The following is a 7,075-nucleotide window of genomic DNA, read 5'->3' as shown; positions in this document are numbered from 1 at the left end:
AAAATAAGATATAAAATCATTAAGATGTAATTAAAATGGATTTATATTAAATTTATGATTTCTATAGATAATTACTAATATATGTGGATTAATATAGATAAAATTTATAAACAAGAAATATTCAATAAAAGTTAATATATAATATAAGTAATGATACATACAAATAATACAAGTGTAAATATAGTTGTTATAGTAATGTTGTTAATATTTTCAATTAATATCAATATCGTTTCATTCCATGAAAGGCACTCATGTCTCTCTTTCTCAATACAAATCTCAAACTAAGTACACTTTTTCAAGAGGGCCTTCTTGACAGTGATGTTCGGATTGAATTTGAGACATGGAAGGCAATTATTCGTCACAACATCTTCTTCTGCAAAAATGATGACAAACATCTATCCGTGACTGAACTAGGACTTATGTGGTACCTAAAGCAGTCAATACCGGTCAACATTGCTTTTCTAATGGCTTCTCGAATGAATGATCTGAAACAAGATCCTTCATAACCACTTCCCTATGGGGCACGTCTCACACGCATCTTCAAGTATCTTGATCTACTTTTCGACTACTCTTCTTCATGTGGTATCCCTAGCGATGCCCTCGACAACCAGAAATCATGCAAATAAAGCAAATGACAGGTGCCATTGTCATGATTTCATGCATAATTCATATGAGATATTATGCATGTTGTCTTCGTATGTTGTTTTGAATAAGAGCATTTGCTCTATGTGTGTTTCTTTATTTGTTCCCACCATGTTTGGTGCTTATGTGTGTACTTTTTCTTAAGAATGAATAAAATGTTGTGTGTTTTTATTCTTTTCCACCATGTACGATTCAAGAAGGAGCATTTGTCTTAGGGCGAGCTTAGTTCCCAGGGGAGCTAACCTTTTTACTTTGATAAAAGGGGGAGAAAGTTAGATAAGTGATGTTAACACTTGAGTATATTTATAGATAAATGTCCACCATCACTTATATATTTGTCATCATCAAAAAGGGGGAGATTGTTAGGGGAGAAAGTGGGTTATAATGGGATTATGCTTAATGACTATACTAATCTTAACCCATAACAATAAGTGTTTTGATAATGACATACGCACATAGCTAAAGATGATGGTAGACATCTTGACATAAATATACAAGTTCACTAATCCACATTTACTCTAGCAAAAGACCAAAAACCAAATAAAGCTTAAAACGAAAAACATAAACCACACAGTTAGGACCACGGTCAACCGTAGGTCAGACTGTGGAGACTTGCACTCAGATTACGAAATCTGATTTGCATGATAGGCTCCACGACTGACCGTGGATTGACCGCAGAAACCTACTGTCCAGATTTTGATCGAAAAATTTTTGACCACTTCCGGGCATCTATAATTCATGAAACCTGTTCAAACATGCTTAGGATTGTTGCCTCCTTCATTTCCAAAGGAGTTTTGGTCACTAGAACACTAATCGTGGTTAATCACGTCTAATGACAATTTAATGACATTCAAACATATGTTTGTAATTAGCAAGAGAAGTTTTATAATCTCATAGATTATAAAAGGTGTGTTTGTAAACTTACTTTCAAATTCTAATCTTTGTAAGTTTGCATAGTGTTGTAATAATCCTTAGAATTTGTCTTAGGATTGTTATCACAAGAAAAGGGTTAGGATTGTTATCACAAGAAAAGGGTGAGTCTTTGTACTTTGTAATTATAAGCATATGCTAGCTTAGCTATCATCTTCCTTAAAGGGAACTAGGGAGTTGATTAATCTCATTAGATTAATACTTGTCCAAGTTGAAGATAAGTTGATCTAAGTTGGAGGTAATATTTCAAAGGGATAGAAGGATTAGGTTTGTTTTCTAAGGAGAAGTACAAGGCTTGTAAATCGAATCTCCACCGAATTTGGAGAAAGGTGCTTAGCGAAGCAAGAAATCCCGATTAGTGAATTGGGGAGTGGATTAAGGTAGATTAGTTAACATCCACCCGAACCACTATAAATCCTTGTGTTTATGCTCTTAACTTTACATTCTGTATTATTATAAACATAAACACACCACACATTGGTTTGAGTTGATTATGGTGATCAAGTATTGTTCAAATCTTATTGATCATCGAAAAAGTTTTAAAAATCGTATTAAGTAACTATTCACCCCCCTCTAGTTACTTACAAGGGCATTCAAATGTTGCTGTCGATCAGTCTCATGTGATTACTCATGCTCCACATTTGCCTTCAGAAGAAATTATCCGTGAGGAAGGGGCGGTGTTAGTTAGGGAGCATCGTCCCAGAAAGGAACCTGCTGTGTGTGACGACCCGTAAATTTCTGACCAAATTTAAACTTAATCTTTAAATAGTTTCGATATGATAAGCAAAGTCTATTAAATTGAATCTCAAAATTTTTGAACTGTTTTATGAAATCATTTGACTTTGATCACTCCCGACGATTCACGAACATTTGTGTGTAAATAAATATGTATATATATATATATATATATACATATATATATATATATATATATATATATATATATATATATATATATATATATATATATATATATATATATATGTATATGTAAGTATATATATAATAAATTGAAATTATGAAATATAATTTAAACATTACAATTAAATATGTAAAATAAGATATAAAATCATTAAGATGTAATTAAAATGGATATATATTAAATTTATGATTTCTATAGATAATTACTACTATATGTGGATTAATATAGATAAAATTTATAAACAAGAAATATTCAATAAAAGTTAATATATAATATAAGTAATATATATATAATAAATTGAAATTATGAAATATAATTTAAACATTACAATTAAATATGTAAAATAAGATATAAAATCATTAAGATGTAATTAAAATGGATATATATTAAATTTATGATTTCTATAGATAATTACTACTATATGTGGATTAATATAGATAAAATTTATAAACAAGAAATATTCAATAAAAGTTAATATGTAATATAAGTAATGATACATACAAATAATACAAGTATAAATATAGTTGTTATAGTAATGTTGTTAATATTTTCAATTAATATCAATATCATTTCATTCCACGAAAGGTACTCATGTCTCTCTTTCTCAATACAAATCTCAAACTAAGTACACTTTTTCAAGAGGGCCTTCTTGACAGTGATGTTCGGATTGAATTTGAGACATGGAAGGCAATTATTCGTCACAACATCTTCTTCCACAAAAATGATGACAAACATCTATCCGTGACTGAACTAGGACTTATGTGGTACCTAAAGCAGTCAATACTGGTCAACATTACTTTTCTAATGGCTTCTCGAATGAATGATCTGAAACAAGATCCTTCATAACCACTTCCCTATTGGGCACGTCTCACACGCATCTTCAAGTATCTTGATCTACTTTTCGACTACTCTTCTTCATGTGGTACCCCTAGCGATGCCCTCGACAACCAGAAATCATGCAAATAGAGCAAATGACAGGTGCCATCGTCATGATTTCATGCATAATTCATATGAGATATTATGCATGTTGTCTTCGTATGTTGTTTTGAATAAGAGCATTTGCTCTATGTATGTTTCTTTATTTGTTCCCACCATGTTTGGTGCTTATGTGTGTACTTTTTCTTAAGAATGAATAAAATGTTGTGTGTTTTTATTCTTTTCCACCATGTACGATTCAAGAAGGAGCATTTGTCTTAGGGCGAGCTTAGTTTCCAGGGGAGCTAACTTTTTGCTTCGATAAAAGGGGGAGAAAGTTAGATAAGTGATGTTAACACTTGAGCATATTTATAGATAAATGTCCACCATCACTTATATGTTTGTCATCATCAAAAAGGGGGAGATTGTTAGGGGAGAAAGTGGGTTATAATGGGATTATGCTTAATGACTATACTAATCTTAACCCATAACAATAAGTGTTTTGATGATGACATATGCACATAGCTAAAGATGATGGTAGACATGTGACGCCCCGTACAAAATCATCGTGTACGGTACATCAACAACAGGATCATTACAAGGTCAAACACTATATGCTGTTTGAAAACCAGTTTTGCATTCATGAACAGATAACGTTTTACAAAAGATGAATAGGAAACATTAACATGAGTACATGATACTAAGGTCATTACAAAGCTATTGTTTTGAAAATAACATAAGTTGGGAATGCAAAGTAAAAGTTTCATGCTTGAGACATCTCTAAGTAATGCAGCGAAAGTCTAACACAGCAAGTCTGTAACAGCAAGTCTATACACCGAGACTAGAACAGCAAGGCTAACAGCAGAAGCAACAACGTCTAAACACCTGAGAAATACATGCTTAAAAAGTCAACACGAATGTTGGTGAGCTATAGTTTGTTTGTATTCAGTAATGTAATGTAGGCCACGAGATTTCAGTGCTTCAAACAAGCGTTTCAAATCAGTAATTCAAATCAGTATGATAAAGTATATGTATAACCGTGGGCACTCGGTAACTAACTTAACGTTTATACCCCCTGAAAGTACACTTGGCAAGTGCGTATGTCTACGAAGTATTAAACACTCGTTGAATGCTAGCGTGACTAGCCCGAGTGGAGATGTCAAACCCTATGGATCCATATCTAAGATTCGCGTTCATGGTTCAAAAACCAATGATTAAACGTTACCGAGCTAAAGGGAATGTTTATGCCGTTGTATAACCCACACATATATAAGTTTAAGTACTCGTGCCTAGTATGTAAAACATAAAATTCGCATGTATTTTCAGTTCCCAAAATAAGTTAAAGTAAAAAGGGAATGCTATAACTCACAGTGATAAAAGCGGTAAAGTCGGTAATGAAAGTACGCAAGTAGTAAGTCGGTCCGAAAGGTCGTCAACCTAAATCAAGGGTTACTAGGTCAGTAGGTTGTTTTTATAAATTCAAATAGTGCATAAAATAAGTTTAAGTGTCATCATCATCATCATTCATCATCATAAAAGCTAAGTAAGTTCGACAAGAATAGAGATCGAAACAATAGGCTGACTTCGGTCAGCTGCTACTACCTCTACGTAAATCGAAAAGATGCATAGTCAGTGGCTATGGCTCCGTATGTGAGTCCCCTAACCGCTGACCAATTTTCAGAACCTAACTCGTCTTTGTTTGACTGTGGCGACGGTTTAAGTGCGAGTAGGTCAGAAATTTCAGCACAACGTTAATAGGGTGTAGTGACTCTCGGAGGGCCATAAATCCTAAACCGTAACTCGGATTAAGAAGAGACATAAACGGAAAATCATCTACTCGAACCGAACTAACTGAAAATAAACTTTCCAGTAGCCCAGGTGGTCTGATCAGATACGAAAATCAGTGGACAAGTGCTCCGGTGAGGTTCTTAGTGCTTGATGCTCATCACGGTTCTCATCCTTGATGCTTGTAGCTTCAAGTGTACAACTCGTTGATGGTTTAGCATCACTTTTGACCAAGATTCTACCATCAATACACAATATGTTAAGACCAAGTGGTAACACAACTCATTTAAGAGTCTTAGATGGATGATGAACCAAGGTTACATCATATCCTTAGTCTTAACACAATTACAAGTCCTATTTACAAACAAAGTTACAAACTTTACATCAATCAAACAAGTATGAACATGATCCAAGTCAAAAGAGGTGATGGAACCCTAAGCTAGAGAGCTTGGATCTCTTTCACACAATTTATAAGGTCACAAAGCTAGAAAGCTTGAACCTTTAGTGTTCTTGAAGATCTTGAAGCATAAAGCTTGGATCTTTAAGATATATGAAGATAACAAACAAAAGTTTGAATCTTTATCACAAAATAACAAGATTAAAGTAAAAGAAAGATGAATCTACAAAGTTGGTGAAGATTCAAAGCTAGAAAGCTTGAATCTTCCATGTTCTTGAAAGATTCATGCTTGAATCAACAAGATATAAGCAAGATCAAAGCTAAAAGGAACTTTGATCTCCATAATATGATGATGATGGCCACGAAAATGAAAGGAAAAGAAGAAGAAAAAGAAGACTTACAAGCAATACTAGAAAGGGAAGAAAGAAAGAACAAGTGTGTGTGAAAACCAAATGAGCAAGTGATTTGAATGAGAGGTAAATGGCTAGTATTTATAAGCAAGGAATTTGACAAGGATTGATGACATGGACAAGGGCTAGTATTTATAAGCAAGGAATTTAACAAGGATTGATGACATGGACAAGGGCTAGTATTTATAAGTAAGGAATTTGACAAGGATTGATGACATGGACAAGGGCTAATTAATTGGGTCACTAGCTAGAGTAGGGTGGGCTTGAGCCCAACAAGGTAGAAAGTCTAACAAGACTAACTATTGTGCATAATTAAATTACTACGCGTAATTAAGCATCCAAAAACCCAGGTAATTATTATTATAAAATAATAATTAATATTTCGCAGTCATAATATTCCGATTATGACAAAAGTTAAACGTGCGCGCAAGTTCGCGGTTTATTCGAAACGTTAAATAACACTAACGGTTATAAAGGCTTCCAATGATCAAGTTATGTATCCTACGTACTCTAAGGCACGTTTTAACATATAAATGGAAGTAAACCACGTAAATCAAGTTTCCAGAGTATAAAGTAACACAGTACGCACAAATACGCAGTTTCGCAAAAACACAAGGCACAAAAGCAAGTCGAAAAAGCCGGGTCGTTACATTACCCACCTGTTAATGGAAATTTCGTCCCGAAATTTGAGGAGTGACAAAAAAAAATGGTACCGTATTTAAATAAGAAGTAGCGTATCAAAGTTCCGAAAGATTCGTGAGCTAAAAAGTGAGCTATTTACCTTGAAAGGTACTCTGGCGTATAAAATTAAGAATAGGTATATGCTATTAATTAAGTCTCTTAGGAGATCAACAAATTGATTTCGTTTCTGGTTAACAAGAGTATGTTGTCTGAATATATCCACACAAAAAAAGATGATGTTTTTAGCCTTACAGGCATCTTTAGTAAGCTGGATGCATGAAATACATCATGAATGTTACTAAACCCATCTAAAACATTGAGCGCTTATGTCGCAATACAAAGCTGACAGGTAGGATGGAAAACATGGTGATCATAACCATGCGATTTGATGTC

This window comes from Rutidosis leptorrhynchoides, chromosome 6, assembly GCF_046630445.1.
Source record: "Rutidosis leptorrhynchoides isolate AG116_Rl617_1_P2 chromosome 6, CSIRO_AGI_Rlap_v1, whole genome shotgun sequence".
NCBI classification, from domain to species: Eukaryota; Viridiplantae; Streptophyta; class Magnoliopsida; order Asterales; family Asteraceae; genus Rutidosis; species Rutidosis leptorrhynchoides.
Note: the sequence above shows the minus strand (reverse complement) of the source record.